This window comes from Cygnus olor, chromosome 5, assembly GCF_009769625.2.
Source record: "Cygnus olor isolate bCygOlo1 chromosome 5, bCygOlo1.pri.v2, whole genome shotgun sequence".
NCBI lineage: Eukaryota > Metazoa > Chordata > Aves > Anseriformes > Anatidae > Cygnus > Cygnus olor.
Window position 1 is genome coordinate 42,790,674 of NC_049173.1, and position 18,977 is coordinate 42,809,650.

At 35.4% G+C, this 18,977-nt stretch overlaps 1 protein-coding gene and 2 long non-coding RNA genes across 9 annotated transcripts in view; 1 reads left to right on the top strand and 2 right to left on the bottom strand.

Annotated features, from left to right (window-relative positions):
* NOVA1 (NOVA alternative splicing regulator 1) overlaps positions 1 to 18,977 on the bottom strand; it is a 151,341-nt gene that overhangs the window by 54,406 nt on the left and 77,958 nt on the right. The gene's annotated exons all lie outside the window — the stretch shown is intronic.
* Positions 4,738 to 11,167, bottom strand: LOC121071823. The gene is made up of 3 exons (XR_005820805.1): positions 10,827 to 11,167; positions 5,832 to 5,951; positions 4,738 to 4,879 (listed from the first exon to the last, which is right to left on the bottom strand). It is a non-coding gene; the product is annotated as an uncharacterized LOC121071823 (long non-coding RNA).
* On the top strand, positions 11,037 to 15,376 carry LOC121071824. Its single transcript, XR_005820806.1, has 2 exons — positions 11,037 to 11,172; positions 15,347 to 15,376. It is a non-coding gene; the product is annotated as an uncharacterized LOC121071824 (long non-coding RNA).

Sequence of the window (18,977 nt, forward strand, 5' to 3'; positions counted from 1 at the left end):
CCCTACAGATTTGCATCTTTCTATCTAGGAATGTAAGAAAGTACAGGCTGAGTGAAGTTTTTTCCCTGAGTTGTTGATTTTCTGGGAACTGCAAATAGAGGCATATGCTGGTGCCCTCCTTCAGTAAGGGCCTTCATAGCATCGTTTACCAGTCCACAGATGCCTATCTTTACAAAACGTGTAAGAAGATAATTATCTGTGAGATTCTCAACTCTTTGTCAAACATGGTTCGTGTTAGCAAAAGATTCCAAACTGCTTTGCAGAGGCATCAGGAGAGTAAACAAATACTGGGCACTAAGCTACTGTGTCAGATGTAGAAAATACATATTAACTTCTATAGGAAACTGAAGATTTTCTGACGACCTCATTCCCATGTATTTAATTTGCCTTTCCTGATGGAGGTACATGGTGGAATTTTTTGAGTGTCACAACACATCCTGATACCAAGATCACTCTCAATTACACTCATGACAGTTTTGTTTTGTGATCAAAAACTATGAGATCATGATCATTCCCCTTCCCAGGTTCCTACCAGTCACTGCATTTTTCACAGCTTTTTGTACCACTTCTAAGAAAATATACTTCTCACTGCGGGATTCTGGATATGATTAAGCTACTAAAATGATAGAAATAAAAGTAGAAAGGAATAACTGCAGCGTTTATACATGTGCAAATGGTAAGAAGTAACGGAGTTCATAAATCAACCCTAAATTGAAAAAAAATTGGGAAAAAAGCATCATAAAAAATGGGGGCTATCTAAACTTGAATAACTAAATTGTGAGAAACAAAACTGATGGAAAAATTTCATCCGAAATTTAAGTTTTTAAATGAAAAATAAGGATATAATAGTCACATCATCTCGATAATTATGGTAAACCTTTTTTTTTAATTTTAATTTTTACAGTGATTTTCACTGCAGCATTTGGTCTAAGGGTATATTTTGTTTGTCTTTCTAATCATGAATATTACATGGATTGTGCTCAGTCTCAGAACATGAGCCTTTCTATATTTGTGGGTTTCTTGCTAACGTGCTATGGAATTCAAAACCTATGGGACTTTGGGACTTTAATTTAAGCCTGTGGCAATGAAGATGCAGCTGTTCATTTATAAGCAATCATCACAGCTACAGAAGTTGTAAGATTAAATTTGAAAAGCCACTTTCCTGAACTTTTAAAATGATTAAATTATAACAGAATCAGTGCTACTTTATATTAGAAATACTTTTACTCATTAACTTTCTTCCAAGTTTAAAATCAAACCAAACCAATTATACATAGCATTCCACCTGAGCTTGCACCAGGTTAGCATTGCAGATTATGTATCAGTATTTGATTATTATTGTAATGTTTGCTCCTCACATACATAATTAGAATATATCATCAGTGATGACCCAGTCAAGAGTCTTTGAGGTTGGCATTATAGACTTTATTCTGTGTTGGCTCAGGTGCAACTCAACACTGCTATTTTATTTTAATTTATTTAAATAAATCTATCAGCAAATCAAACCAGAATTATAAAGTGGTGTTACTTACTCATTATTGAAATGCCTTCTAATATATCTAAAGCAAATTTTATCAACATATAAAATCTACAGAACTCATCTATGTCAAAGTTACAGATACCAACATGAAATATATTCTTCACTGATTTGATGGGACAGCTGTGTACTTGTGCTATAAGGCACTACTTTAACTAGGATTCTGTTTGATAGGACTGCGACAGGAAAGGGCTATAAACGGACAGTGTGTGAACGGCAGACAAAGAGAGAGTCCAGAAACTCTAAAATAGTGCCAAAGCTCAATTCCTGCAGCTGAATTCCAATGTTCTACTGTTAGGTGAGACCCTAAAAATCATGGCTACTAAGCTTGTACTACAAAGTGTCAAGATGATCAAATGATACCAATGAAGACATTTACGGATAGATGATAGAAATGGGATCACATTACCATTGGTTCTCTTTCTTGGTGGTAGAAGTTTCCACATGTGCACAGCAGCTATAGTGTTTCATTCCTAGTAGCTCTTTAATATTTTGTCCTAAGTACAACCATACTAAAGAAAAGTTTATTTTCTAACAGGCAGTACAAAGAACAAGGTATCAGTCCTCTACAAAGACCTAAAAATGATGAGACAAGAAACAGACTGTTTTTTTCATTCCTTTTCCTTTTTTTTTTCTTTTTGAGTGAAATCTTTCTCTTAAATTAAAAAAAAAAATACCCTTGGAAGGCAGTGTTTCCTAAAGCAGGGCAAGACTCCCAAAAGACATAATTGCCCAGTTTTTGTGATCTTACAGAGGAGTTCTACTTTTTTTCCTTACAGATCTAACCAGTGACATAATACTCTACAAAAATCATTCTCAAGAAATTTGAGTAAGAAAAAGCTTGAAGCTTTCTAAAGCAGGCAGAGGCTCCTTTCAAATGCAGTTTCACCTTTTCCTTGCAGTCACCCTGGGGACTTCTTTCAGTAGCACCAGATGTACAATGCAATAAATGTGGAAAGACTGGAAAAGACTGTGGGGTAAACAGCTAGTTAAGAAAAATGGTATCTTAATAGCAGAATGCCTAAAACTATACTGCTGTGTAACAATGCCGTGGAGGCCACAAGCTCAAATAGGTGAAATTTTTTGAAGTAGGGTATACATGGAATCACTGTGTCCTGTTACAATTGCATTTCATTCAAAGCTGACTCTATATTCTAAAGATATTTCTCTGATGCAGTCACTGCAAGGTGGTTAGAGAGGTAGCATGTAAATTAATCCAATGATTGATGCTCATTTGGGATACTGTCAAGCAACATTTAACTACCATCAGATAAAAAGACTTTGCAAGAAATTGTAACGTGCAGAGATCTCATGTGCTAGTGAAGATTAGAGATCATTGTTCCTGAGCACAAATTTGAATCTTGCTGAATTACCTAATGTATATCAACCTACAATATATGACACGCAAGGCTCCTACGAAAAGCGTATTTCCGATTTCCAAAATGATTACCACTCAGAAAGTAACGCAAAATGATCTTCCTTCATCGACTGGGTTGACACACAGACATGCATATCCACATTGAAATAATCAAGACTTCTCCACAACTTACTCAAGAGTATCTTCTAAGTCAACTGTTATTCAAATCCTTATGGTTTATGTTCTAAACAAAGCTGTGTGGCTGAACAGCCAAGATTAAATAAAGGCAACTCTCAGGGAACCCAACAGGATAAATCTTTAGAACTCAAACATTATCTCCAATGAGACTAGCTCATAGTTTGGGGAATGTGCTTGTTCTGTATCTTTTTAACATACGAGACAAAGACACTTCAACTCTAAAATTCATCTGTAATCTAATCATATTCTGGTATACCCAGAGACAACACTTGCTTAAGACAGCCCATGATTTAGAACTAACTTTTCTGCTTACATTATATGCAAGATAACACTAACTTTGCTAATAAACACTACAGTATCTTAACTAACCAGTTACCTGGAGGGCATGAAAAAACAGCAAACTACAGTTCATTGTAAATCCACCATAGCATTTACACTGGATAATTTTTCTTTAAGTGCCAAAAAGGAACATCATATTCTTTAGATTTTGGAGCATTATTAAAGCAAATGGATGTGGAAAAGAAAGTAGGACAATCAAAAATAAAAATGATGAATGTAAGGCTTTCCTTTGTCCATGGGGAAGGAAGATATTTTTATATAAATATGTATAGCTACATACACACTTATCTCAAAGTATTTTATAAGTAAAAAATGAGCTGCTGTCTATAATCCTTTAAAGCTCTGCTATGAGTAACCTAATTAAAAAAAGAAGAAAAAAACATGCACAAAGAGCTTGAAGGATTTTTTTTTTTTTAAAACATTTGACAACATTAACATCTTAAGTCTTTTCATAGCAACCATCAGGCATTTTTGCAACTACCACTATAAAATTCTACTGCCATTCTCTGACTAAGAAGTATTTAGCATAACAATAACAGGGCAAATAAAGTGGGAAAACAGTCCAGTAAGTGTCATTGCTCCTTCACTCCCCCTAAAATGAGTAATTGGATAGGACACGATTAAATGGAATTACACTATTAAGTACAGTTTACATACATATATGTTTGCACCTATATGCAAGAGGTAATGCCACATCATCACTGTTAACTAATCACCTTCATTTGTAAGGATGTGGATTTGAGCCACATAGCTCCCCAATGGGTCAAAATTAAAATGGAAGTAAATCAGTTATGTAATTATTAATATAATAGACAAGAGCTAGAATGGTGAGCCATCAATTCTAATTAAAGGCTGCAATTAAAGGATACTTCAATCAATCATCTCTGTGAAAGTATACTCTATTGATTGCTACATTAATTATTAAAATCACACTGAAATAAAATTCAGATATAGTTATCTGCCAACTACTTCAAAATACTATTCTAAGGCTTGTAATCTAAATCAATGACATCATAACTAGAACTGCAATTTCTTTTATATTTCTATAAAGAATGGTGTGAAACACAATCTCAGGTACTCAAGTAGTGCAGTACTCAGCTACTATTTTTAGAAAGGATACACAAGAATTTTACTTTCTGCCACAGTCAACATCACCATTAAATCCTCCTGGCAGTCCTTTAATGCTTTCCCTCCAGCAGGATTGCCAGAGTATCAATTAATATATTATGTACTCTAAATATATGCATATATCAGACAATTGTATGAAGAAAACTGGGTATTTCAAGAACTTTTGACACAGCCAAAACCCAGACCTGCCTGCATAAATAATAAGAAAAAGTTGAAACACAAGTCTGTAATTTTCAAATAGAAATAGAGACAGGTGGAAAGTAGAGTTCATAGTTAAATGCCAGCCCGTGAGGTTCTTGACTCAGCCATGTTTTATGCTCCTGTGAAGAAAAAGAACACAGACAAGATAGTAGTTGAATAGATAATGAAGTCTGCCACAAAATTCAAGTTAAAGCCAAAATCAGTTAAGAAGGGCATACAGAAGAAAATACTCTGCCATACACGACAGGAGAAGAACTCTGGGTGTGGCAAGAAAGAATGGTGGGAAACTGCTTCCCAACTTATTACTTGCACAAACAGATCTTCTTAGTGTGGTATGATAAAACGCAAAATGCTGTTTGCTGTGCTCTAGAGTACAGATATTTATCAGTACTACCATATACAGTTATTAATAACTGCAGTAAAATGATATAATGACAAGCAATCAACAATTGAAGCCCTCATGATTTCAGTTGCACACAAAGTGTAGTACTTAGTGTATCAACATAACTGCTTTGTTACATTACCAAAACAATCTTTCTTCAATATTATTTAAATACAGTTTGAAAGGAAAAGCTTATCAGATGCTTTCAGACACCACAGCCCCTTGACTTTGAGAAGACTGAGTTACAAGTGCTAAGAATATCTCCTTAAAATCTTGATTTTTGTAAAAACCTCCTCCGAATTGTCAAATTCCATAGTTGGTTTTAAGCTGGTAATTGTGCCAGCAGGCAGCCAAGGCTACAGAAATCTACTGTAAAGATTTATGACTGCCACCCACCGCTACTGAATGCTCTGTAACTATGGGCTGTAATCAGAAGAAAAATAATTAAAAGAACACATGAAAGGAAAAAAGAGAACAATGTACAGTATTAAAAAAGGACCTTATTTTCATTAATTTGATGTCCTTTATACAGAAATGGATGCACAACCAGCCCCTAGGAGCTAAAAGTTCCAACTGCTTTTTCAGAAATAAAGACCAAACTTCACAAAATAAGGTAAGGTTTTAACTAAAGAAATGTACCTAAATATCTATCAATCAAAACTTGCTTCTTTTAATTGTGTTCCACCAACCTTAGCTTCCTCTGAAAGTCAAGTAACAGCAGGCAAGAGCAGCAGGTGAGAAGGAACAGGCGATGGCAGCAGGTGAGATTAGCCATAGATGTCATATGCTGTCTGGCTGGTTTCAAAAACCTGCTATTGATTTAGACTCACTAAAGTCAGTTTACTAAAAACACGACAAAAAGGATTTTTGTCCATTGAAAGTATGTCTCTTTAGAAGGCAGAAGTCTCCTTAAATACCTACAGTAACCAATGAATTACTTGATACTTTTTATAATACAGGCCACACTTATATGGTGTTAATTCTCTAATATTACAGCCACATCTAATCACATTTAATAAAGACAAATTAAAAGAGCAATGGAAAAAAAAGTAACCATACTGATTCGTAATTTCAGGCAAAACTCTTTACAAGGAATATCAGTAACAACATTGGTCCAGATCTCTTATCCTTTGAAATGCATTTCTCTTTAGAAAAATTAGGCAATAGTTGACTAAAATTAATACTTTTCTGTGTAATTAATGTTTCATTTTTAAGATTACCATAAAGCTGTCAGTGCTTACAAAACATTGCTAAAATTCAAGAAAATAAAAGCATAATAGTAAATACCTTAAAGAAAACCACAATAATATATTAAACTGTCGCTCTTTGGATACACAGATGTATCAAGTTAGCTACTGGACTGCCTTCCTAGTATGAGAAGAGTGTATGTTCATTTATACATAAAACAGTAAGTTCAAAAGTCTTTAAATACCTACCCAGAAAAACTACAGCTAAAAATAATAATAAAAAAACTAAATAGGGCATAACAACAAAGCAACAACGACTATCAAATTATGCAACAGGATTATTCTGCTCCTCCAGGTGCTTCAGACTCCAGGGACAGGATTTTAAGAGCAGTTACATTCGTACAGTAACTGGTGCATTCAGTTTTCTTCACAACAGTAATTAAAATGGTTCAGAGAAAGAGTTACCACGCTGAATATAGTTAATCATCAAGGATTAGATAATTTGCTTTACAAAACAGTGGCTTTCCCTATCGTATGAAATTACTTTATAAAAATTAAAACCAAGCAATCTGATTCCACCACTTATTGGCAGTACTCAATTTTCACTCACTTTGCCATGAGTTGTTGGCATCCCTGTAAAGACCAACGTTTATGATTTCATAGAACAAAAACCGCTTAGTCTTATTATAAATCTATCCCATCTATATGATGATGATACTTTGATATGTCATTAATCAAAGAGCATTATTATTATTTTAAAATCAAAAATAGTTTTTACAAAACTATTTCTAAAGCTGTTTTTACAGTAACAACAATTTTAAAAGAGATATAGAATTGCATTTTTGTTTGGTAAGTTACATTACAAGCAGATCAAGAGTAATTAAGAAAAACAGTAGTACTGATTCTTAGAACGTTAATTTTTCTTTTTATCTTTAAAAAACACTACAGTTTGTACTAAGTAATGCCACAAATATTTGAGTACAATTCTTAACAGAGGGCATTAAAAAGTCTAGCCAGGTTAGTTATCTTATCATTGTTTTTAAGATTGTTTGCTTTTGGTAATTGTTTTTACAGAATGGTATTTACTAAAAATAGACTATTAATCCAGGATTCCTTTTCAAGCCCTCTTATTCAATACTATTGATTTTATTTATATTGTGTTTATTGTTCTCTGCCACAATATACAGTATCTGTCAGCATTAAATTACATGTGACTAGTTTGTCAGTTTATTTGCGATAGGTGAAATAATATGAATTGCTATCTCAAACTCTATGTACTATTTCTCCCCTAAGAAGCATCAGCATTTCTAAACTAAAACACCAAAACCAGTTATAGAAATAACTAAGATTAAAAGTACTTTTTTTTGAATGAGGATTTCAATATCATGTTGTAACTAAAAATGAGCATCCTGAAGTTAAAAAAATTACATGCCAAAATAGTATAAAACCAGATGTTATATACCACAGTAAAACTCTTTCTGCCCTGATGAGGTATAAACAGCACCATAACACTTAGCTCTCAGTGTTTAGTTACACTGTGGATGTGGTGATCTGTGCTTACTGCCTAGAGCACTGCAGTGCATGAAAGCAGAAACCGAGGAAGGAAGCTTTACATTTTGCACGTTACTGGAAATAAGGAGGCCATCGGTGAGTAAACCGACACAGAAATCCAGTAATGGTGTATGTAGGTGCAGACACTGAGGGAGACTGAAATCAAACCAACAGCTAAATCACTTATTACCCTAGTTGCACACAACTCCCTTCGTGACAGATGCTGCTCCCCCCACAACAGAGACATCCAATCAGATTAGCAATGAACTCCTGAACCTTCAGTTTTCAGCCTGACCAGAATAAACCAAAAACTGGGACTGGTTTACCTCAGTATGCCAGGCTGAAAACTGCAGTGGGTAGTTGAGGAGTTGATTCACGAGTGGATCACGCACAGCATCTTGAGGACTGCAAGGTCCATCGCGGGACTGGCGGCAGCCACAGCATCAGCTGGCTGGTTCACAAACCCTGGCCACACATCTGACAGAGCCCTAATGCCAGGGAAACATTGCAAGGCACAGACTGTCTGAATCAACACTACAGATATAAGAATTACCAGAGCAGTTACGATCAGTGGCCCACCAAATCTGGTGTCCTGTTCCCGGAGGTGGTTAGTGCGAAATGTTGAGAAGGATTGCACAAAGAAATCCAGTTATGAGTTATAAACCATTTCCATTTCATATCGTCTTACTATCATCTACTGAGCCAACAGAGCGTGGTCAGATTGCTCTCTGTTCATCAAGAACAAAACATGGGCGTTCCCTGACTTCAGCGCACTTGTATATGATAAAGGTTTTGGACCTTTCTGGAAAAGAATAAAAAATCCCAATTTTGCTCTGACACATGCTAAGTCCCATCAACAAAACTTGAGCTAACGACAACTCCAGAAAGAATGTGAAGGAGATGAAGCTTAGCTGAGAAAACAGGCAGTGAAAACTGGTGTGAAAGCTCTGTATGTAAGCAGAACCAAAAGGTAAATTACAGAATCAACGCTCCACTACACCACTCAAGTCAAGTGTTTTGTTTTCTACAGTTTTAGTTTTGTTACATTAGACACAGTGTGAGCTGTGATAAAATTCCTTTAACTTAAGGTTGTCTTTTCTTAAGAAAGCTACGCCCATAGCAGGAATCATTTTTCAAAAGCAGGATGAGTTTAAGCAGTACCCTCACAAAGAGAGGGCTGTGAAGGGTCAGATTTTGTACAAAGAGTTTCATTGGTTTAAACAATGAATTCATTCCATGTCTGATGTTATCTGTAAACCTATTCAAGGCAGTTAGCAGGTGTGAACTAACCACTATAGCATATGTTTCCTGTTGTGTTGCCTTTTGTTCATTTTAAACCTTATCTATAGCATGTAAACAAAAAGTGACTTTTAAAACCATCCATTCATTTAAAAAAAACAACTATGTACAACTGTATTTAGTTTAAAAAATCATAGATAAAAGCCTGTATTTAATATTAACCATATCTATCTTAATTTATGGTAATTGCCATTTTTTTGATTTTCCAGAAATATATCAGTAATCGTACAGCTCCACTCTGAAAGAAAACACAGCAGCTAAAAAACACCTAAAAATAGCTTCATGTTCACAGAAGTACGATTTGACAGTTTTCCATCTACTGGCATTCAACCAGTCAGGTAAATTTAAATCACATCAGTAAATTAAGTAAAGAAATGCACTCTGATTAGTGCAATATGCTCAAACAACTCACAAAGAACACAGACCTCTTGCATGTCCTAGTTTCCTTGAATGGACTAAGGTATTAATTTATTTTAAAAGAAACTGTGATTTTTTTTTTCCAGAGCAACAAAAAATAAATAAAAAGTAAAAATCAGCAAATCATATTTTCTCGTTGCTCACTACGAGGTGACCTATGCTCACAAAGAGGTGACCTCATATGATGTTTGTGGTTTTTGTTGGTGGTGGCGGTGTCTTTTTCCCTGTTTGTTTTACTTTTTCAACAAGAAGGCTTCTACTTGGACCAGTATTATTTCTGGATGTCTCAGTGGAGCTGAGCTGACAATCTTCATATTGTTTTAGAACAAAGTACACTCATGATAATTTTGGATTATTAACACTCAGGTTTTAAACAGGAGGCTTCTGAATTGTTTCTAACCTCTAAGCTTCAACATCAAGGTTCACTGTAGAATGAGTCATACCAACACTCTAAAAATATATAATGAATTCAAACATACTGAATTTTTACCAATAATGTTATTTGCATATGTTGGGACTTATTTACTTTCTAGGTATACATTTTCAAAATTAACAGAATACTAATGATCAATCACTGCTCTCTTTTAACATCTATTAAAATTCTAAGATTCTGACACAGATCTTCTCAGCACTGCATTTATGATTTACATGCAATTATTCCCAGTTTCTTAAGGAGAGGTCAGAATCTGACTCTTTTCAACAGGATGGTCAAAAGCTTTCTTTCCTCGCTCAAGAGACGTTCCACTAAAATAACTCAAAACAGTCTATCTAATATCATTTAGGTCTACACTTCCTTAAGTGTTATGGGAGATGCAGATACATGGTCCGCATGAGCACATTAAAACTGAAAGGAATACGTTAATGAATTTATTTAATGTACTCAGTATTGGGGTAGAGGATAGAAGCAGAAACACTATAATCTAAGTAAGTCATTTGTATGTATCTGTCACTGGATAATGAATAATGATGCACAGGAGATATTTTAATTCCAATGGCAATTGATAAAGTGAAATATGAAGGGAATATGACACAGTAAAAAACACTCAAAGTCTTATCGGGTACAATCTATGGCATCAATAATACAGGTTTCTAAAATGTATTAAATACTTGTTTAAGATAAAAGGCTCTTCTAAAAATTGATTTTAAACCTAAAATTTGGTATTTGAATTTAGAAACTGAAAGTTAATTCAATTTAAAACTCCATTTCATATAAACATACACAAAGTTTACCTGAGGTTTAAAATTAAGTTGAGCTCACTTAATTAGGCTACACTGAAAACATCATAGTGTGGTAATAGTCAGTAGTGTGATTTCATGCAGCAGAAAGAATAATGTCATGATGAAGCTGTAAGAATTCTGAAAAATAACAAATATTACAAAAGAAGCCACAAAAAATATATATTTTTTCAAATATTTAGCAGCTTTACTCATTAGTCACGTGTATTCAAATGTAGATTAAAAGAAAACTCATCCAAGCAGCTATGCTGAGGATTTTAGCTGTACATGACATGTGACTGTCTCACCTGCATTAGCATTCTAGGTGGAATCCCCAACTTCTGTTTCATTTCTGCAACTGGTAAGTACAGAATAAGCTTATCACATTTAGCTTCCTTTTTTATATATATATATATACATATATATGTATATATATATATATATATGATTTAGTAAATGAGCCAAGTGCCTACTGAAGTTTTTTAATTTATTCAAGTATGCAAGAATCTTAACAAAAACACTATATTCATATTATTTTAATTGCTATGCTTTTATTACTTTCAATACATACTGAAATGATTTCAAAATGAGTGTATTAAAATTGGGACTTTTAACAGCCATGAAAAATAAATAGACTGAAACCATATTAAGACAATGCATGAGAACCAGTTCTCTAATATTTTGGTGACTTCACTCAATAAACAGGTCACCACACAACTAAGTGGGACTTGCTGGATAATTAAGCCCATAACTATGTAAAACACTTTCCTCAGAGAGAAAAAAAAGCTCACTCCTGTTGTTAAACAGTTAGGAGCTGTTCACTGAGGACGAGAAGTTAGATAAATCCAACACTTATTATTTTTTATGTTAGTAAATATGATATAAAAGCTTTAGTTTTCTCTGGAAAATGGACGAGAGAAATTAACGTTTGTTACTAGAGCTTCATTTAAGACTTCCATTATATTATTAAGGCATTAAGAGGATGTAAAACTTTTATTCACAAAGCAACTTTCTTTAAAATGGCAAGGCAGGCAGTTAATGATATTTCAATGAAAAGATAGTGGTTTTGCAAATGTGAATATTCTAATCTAGATAAAAATGCAAATATCAGTTACCACAATTGCATTTCTTTTCAAACTCCTGTTCTAGTCATGTCATTCTTTCCACACCACCTTGTCTCAAACCAGGTTACCATCAAGACAGGTATTTATGCATTTTTGAAAGGAATTGTGCTTTTTTTTTTTTTTTTAGGTTCACAGGATAGTTATCTACTCTTTATGCCCAGCTAACACAACTACTGGTGGTAATAGGCTACTATCTATTTGTATCTATAAGAAACATGCATTTTGTCCAGGACTTCATAGGTGCCACTGCAGTAACTTATTATTTGAGTCAGGAACATTGTAAGCATGCACCATAGCTCCACACTGCCTTGTCCCCATATCCTGAGCACTTTCTCTGCTCCCCACATAACAGAATTCCTCCTACCCCCTGCAGTTCTGCCTCCCTGCTGCACTGCTCCTTTCTCCCCAGCTCACTGAGACTGGTGCCTTCCCCAGGTCAGCCTTACTCTGCATGCAGTCTCCCCCTTCCCTGTACTGCCCTGATCTAATGTTGAGGATCTAAGGTCAGAGCAGCTTTGCAGAACAGGCTTGAGGGTTTGGTGGACACCAAATTGGCATAGGCTAGCAACGCACCCTTGCAGCAAAGGTGGCCAGTGGCATCCTCGGCTGCATTAAGAACATCACCAGCAGGTCGAGGGAGGTGATCCTTCCCCTCCACCCAGAACTGGTAAAACACCAACTGGAGTGCTGTGTCCAATGCTGGGCTTCCCAGTACAAGAGAGATGTGGACACAAGACTGAGTGCAGCAAAGCACCACAAAAATGATTAAGGACTTGAAGCATCTGGTGTATGAGGAGAGGCTGAGAAAGCTGGGGCTCAGCCCAGAGAAGAGAAGGCTCAGAAGGATCTTATCAATGTGTACATGTACCTGGTGGGAGGAAGTAAAGATGACAGACTCAGACTGTTAGTTGTATCTACTGAAATCACAGGAGGCAATTGGTACAAACTGAAAGAGGAAATTCCATTTAAACACACACACAGAACTTTTCTAGTGCGAGGGTAACAGAATACAGAAACTGGCTGCATGGAGACCATGTGCAGTGTTCATATGTACAGATGCTCAAAACCTGACATGATGCTGTTCTAGCTGACCCTGTTTTGTAAGGGTCTTCAGCTAGTATCTAGACGTCCCTTCTAACCTCAATTAGTCTGTAATTTTGTGATTGCTACAGCCAGCCAGTTCCAGTAATTTTGTAGCCAAAATAGCATATATCTAATCACACGTTAACTTAGATTTTTGTAAGGTTTATAATGGACACATTTTTAGAGAGAAAATAAAAATATATTTTCTATTTGCACATATCTGTCAAATTTCAAGCTCCTACTCCTAAAAATCGAAGTGAAATGGAAGTGTGCCTTAACAGCAAGGAATTAAAGAACTTTTTCAAAAGATATTCTATATTCTGTATATACAGAAAATGAAATTTAATTCTAAGGCTTCTAATTAAGTTGCTGATAATACCAACTTTGAGAACAACAGAAGTGTTTTTCCGATGGTTGCTATTCATAAGAGACAGTAACAAACCACAGAGGTTGACAATTTCCATGAAGAACAACTAAGAGCCTTTAAAATTGCCAAGTATCCAAAGCAAAGCTTTAACTACTCAAAACTAGTTGTTAAGTGCATGAAGAAAATCACATTCCTAACAACTTAACTATGCCAAGAAAATTCTCTGTGCATAGTCTTAATGATATGCACTACATAACTTGGGAAGATCATATAACTATAAGAGATCAGAGAGAGACCTAAAGGATTCTTTTCCCATTATCAGTTAATCACATTGAAATGTCGTACATTGGCACATATCTGAATTAGGTCATTTAGAAATAACTTGAGCACTAGGAGCAATGTGCTTGCTTAATACATCAGTCCAGGCAGCCTCATTAGCCCTGTTAAATATACACACTAAATCGTAAGAATGTTTTTAATCAGTATCAGTCATTCTTAAAGAGGAAATACAGGCATCTAAAATTCAATTACATCTGTTCATGTTAGACGCTAAAAAGAAAGGTTGCAAAAGTGTTTGTTACGCTTTTCACATTTTCTAATTAGTGCTGATAAATGTAAGACCAAACATAGGTGACAGGTGTTCTTGAGAGTTACTTATGACTATAGTCACGAAAACTGTAATCACAAAGTACTTAGCAGTCTCAGTGCAAACTATTGCTCCACCCATAACTTAAAAAAAAAAAAAAAACAGGAATCCTCCTTCATACACTTTTGCTGAAATTGTAGTGATGAACACCTGTCTGTAAAGTACAACTGGATGCTTACAAGCAGGATTCTGTGAAACTGCATAAAACATAGCCTCTTGTTTAGGTGCAAGAACTGATCACAAAGTCACATCCTATCCTAACCAAATCCACTTGCATTAATTTAGACCTCAGACCTGCTCTTTAAGTGCTCAAGATCCAACAATTCCATCAGTAATGATTTAAGAGGCCTAACAATCCTCACGTTACTTCTTTGTTTTCAGAGATTAAAATTTAATTTAGGGATCTACATATCAATTTAAAGTATTTAAAGATTCTACTGTCAGTAAACCAGTATTTTGCAAGCAACAGATGTAATTTTATAATTTTATTGATGTTGAATATTCAAGTCAAACTTAAGGAAAAGTTCCCTGAATGTATAAACCTAATGAATGTTTAACTTGCCAATGAAAACTCCAACATCCAGACTTTACTGCTATACATACTTCTTCATGCAATGTCACCAAATGTGAAAAGAGGTCACAATTAAGTTCCCACATTTCCCTTCAAATTTGTCAGGTATCTACTAATTGAGGACTGACTCCCATGATAATAATTAGCAAACTGCATCTTAAATGAAGACACCACAAACTTGTAGTCACCTCTGTGTAGACAGATACATTAATATATTTTCACACACACACACACACACACACACAAATCAGCAAATATTCAACCAAATAACAGGTAGTCCTTCGCAAGCAATTCAAACTCATAGATAGAGTAATGGATTATGGCAATAAGTTTGCAGTGTGTACCAGAACTGAAATCCGATGCTCTTTTTTACACTGAATAAATCTTTACATTCACATAGATTTTTACACTGAATATGAAAACATTTATATATTAAAAACATTTTTCACTCAAGAGCACAGCATATAATTTCTCCACAGAAACAGACGCACATTGCCTTCATAACTACAACAGGATAGAGCAATCTGTGGGTAGATACCTTTGTGGGAGTATGATCTATTCCATAACCTCCCACTATAGCAGCAGCAGCACACCCCATGTACTCGGTACTTTCAAAACACTTCCATTATTTTGTTAACAGAAATGTAAAACCTGCATTTCAAGAATGAACTGTCCTCTGTTACGTGTTGAGAAATTGTATTGCCATCTGCACACATTTAACTGCTCCACTGCGTTTTCTTCCAGGGCACAGCCCACAGACATTCAACCTCACCCTAACAGTAAGTAGCAGTAAGTGGGAGTTCAGTAGCTCTGCACGGAGCAGCAATTATAGTCATCATGGCTCAGGGCTAGCTTCCTGCTTTTGAAACCCTGCTTCCGAAACCCTGCTTCCTGTTTGTGCACATGAACACTAATCTTTCCCCACCACCTGCACGTCGATTCTGCTCCAGCTCCACGGGATCCCCGCAGTGCACAAGTGCCGCACACCCCACCAACCGTGATCCTGCTGCTGGCCTGCACCAGGCCTACTTTCCTTCTGGAAGTGCATACAAATGGAAAGCACGGTAGCCCACACCAGGATATTTTTAAAAGAAAAGGCTGATTAATCCAAGTGGCAAGAACACAATACAACAGATGAAAAAAAATAAATCTCAACTTAAGAAGTACGCGCAATCTATCTCAAAAGCCTGCAGACTAATTTACTCAAAACGCCTGTAACTGCAGACAAACACACAGCAAACTACTCCCCCCTCCAACACATATTCAGGAAGAATTTTATTTTTGGTCACTCCAAAGTTCTTTGTTCCAGTTTCCTGCCTAGATTTCCCCTTTTCCTGTGCCAGGGTGAGGAGTTAACGTCAGGATGATCAGATATAAACTTTAAAAGCAGATGTGACTGCACAGTTTGCTACATACTGGAGAACAGGGTGATTGTGCATTTTCCTGCTTACATGCAGTTAAATCCTACTGGAATTATATAAATATATATTATATAAATATATAAATAATCCTAGAGGAAAAGGGACAAATTAAAGCAAAAAGAAATTATCTATATATAACATTCACAGATATTGCCATTAACACTCATCTATGGATTTACTCCATAATCTCTCTAACCACTTTCTTGTAACCATTTTCCATTAATAACTATCTGTTGGGGAAAGAAAAAAAATAATAATGCAACATGTTGTGCAATTAAAAGAAAAAAAGCAGCTTTTATAAGTTCACATAACAGGCTATTTTAATATTTTGATGCAATAGCATATATTTGTTACATTAATTAAACAACAGCAGAGAAAAGTCAACCCGGGGTTACTAAACAGTTAAGAGTTTCAAAGTTTCTGGAATAGCATGCACTAAGTTTTACACATGGCTCTTACTAACAAATGCAGTTTCCCTGCCTCTAACACAACTCCTTTTTCATTTCTAATGTCTACCAAGAGAAATTAAAATACAGGGCACTGCAGTATCTATACACAGGTACAAAATGTGTAAATTTAGGCTTCCAATTTCAAGGTTTTTTTTTTTTTTTTTAATAGACTTAATCATCATTCTTCCAGCTGCATTTGTAAAATGTAAAAATATTCCAGCTTTTATGCTGTCCACCTGAATTCAAAAATGCCTTGCAATGGTTATTTCCTCTGCCACAGATGTTTGTGTAATCCCTCCCCACTGACATATGGTATAAGTTTTTGGTTTAATGTATGTTTGGCATATTACATTTTCCTGAAGCAGTTGTGGTTGAAGTGAGAGAAAAGAAGGTTGCCTGCCTGCTGCACCCTGCGTCAGAAGGAACCTTCTTTTGGGAGAGGGAAATTGCTCCTTTTCAGACATGGAACAATCTGCACTTGAAATGATAGGACTGGAAAGGAGAACAGGCAGAAAAAAAAATAAATCACCCTATAATATCACAATGAATAAGGAGGTACATTCATTTTCTACTTTTTTTAAGTTGTTTCTGCTTTTACATGTATGTTACTTCTATTTGAACTACCAACTATTAAAACTTATTTTCTGTTCTTAAAAAAAAAAAAAAAGACTAGAAAACCTGATTCTATCTTCTAATGCATGCAATTAAGGGGGGGGGGGGTGAATGGGGTAATGTAAATAAGGAAGAAACAGTTCTATCTCAAGACTTTGGATAAATCAAATACATTTCCTCCACCATTTGAGTAAAAGTGAGGAAAATCAGCATAAGTAATTTCATTTAAGAGTATTTATTAGCCTGGCTCTGAAAATGCTAGGAATTGCTCACCGAAGCAGCATGCTAATAGATTTGAGAATAAAGCATTTCCCAAACAACAGACAGCAGGAAACAGCTAGGGATGGGCTGGGTCAGTAGCCCCTTCAGCTCTACAGGGAATACACCTCCTTCCTCCTCTCCTGTACACAGAAGGCGTTTTGGCTACCTCTTTTACACCAGCACAAATATTCCTGCAGCTGCAAAATGAATTAGATAAGCTCAGTGATCAGCTTGCAAACTAATCCTCCTAACTCCCCTTAAAAAAAAAAAAAAAAAAAGACCATTTTCAAATGGATGAGTGAGCTGATGAGACCTACTGCAAAGCTGGACAGATGCTATTGCTGATGCAAAGATGAAATGCATGGCTTAGGGCAAGACTACCTTTTTGGCAGTGACATTTAAATTAATGCCAGAGGACCATGAAACCACACCACTAAGCCTCTGGGGACAAAAACCTCTGTTTCAGTTCTTTAATTTAGGTGTTCCTTAGATTTCTCTCTAAAGAAGGATGAAGTGTTAATTACTGTTCTAACCAGCCCCCTATCTGAAAGAGAAGAAAGCAATAAAGATTATTAATTATTCTATTTATTGGAATAGAATGTGTCTCATCCCTACTGCATCATTAAACCTTACTTGAAAATATAAAATGAGACTGTTCGAGGAAGTTAACTGCACAAAAGGAGAACTTCTATGATTTGTGGGCATATGTTAGTGATATTCTAGGAATATGTCATTTCAACAGAGAATGCTGGAGTGTGACTCTTAAATGGTAGGTGGCATATTGGCCTTTTGGAAGTGCAGAAAAAAGTCATAAATTGTAAGTTATTGTGCATGCTCGATATTACCCTTAGCCTGATTTGAAGGGAACTCAGATTATTAGAGATGATTGCAAGAATTTTCAGATTGTCTTCAATAGTTTTAAGTTATTCTGATACCATAAAATGCAATTTAGGAATAATGTGGAGTAAGCAGATAAAGGCAATTTTTGTAAAATATGTTGAATATGAAATAATAATAATAAAAAAAATGAACTATTGCTTAAAAAGAGGAAAGTAGAAAAATGAAATTATAATGCCCTAAGAGTTAAAACCTACAGTTGCATTAATACTTGAGAGAATAATTATTTGATAGTTTTTACAGAAAAGCATATTCCAGTTTAGATTTCACACAATTAAATGATAATAGATGACCTGACAGGATCTTCTGGCTCCTTTGAAGCAGACTGCAAGAAAAAGAATTACCATGGAAACAACAAGCATAAAACTGTGGTAAAGCCTAAGAGAAATGCCACTGCTTCTCAGCAATGAAGGAGAAATACTGTTAAGAAGCTATAGTAACTAATTAATGTCTTCAGTCTTTCAAATATTTACTCGTGAGTACATGTTACTCAAATGAATCTTCACAATAAACGCAATGTGACTTAATTTGGGAAAAAAAGGTTAAAAAAAAAAGTGTGCAAGCTTGGTCTCCAAAGTGGAAAAAATGCAACAGATTCAAAATATACAGTATCATAGAATTATAAATGTTGGAAAAGACCTCCAATATCATCTGGTCCAACCAACCCCCTATCACCACTATCACCCACTAAACCATGTCCCTAAGCATCACATCTAACCTTTCCTTAAATACCCC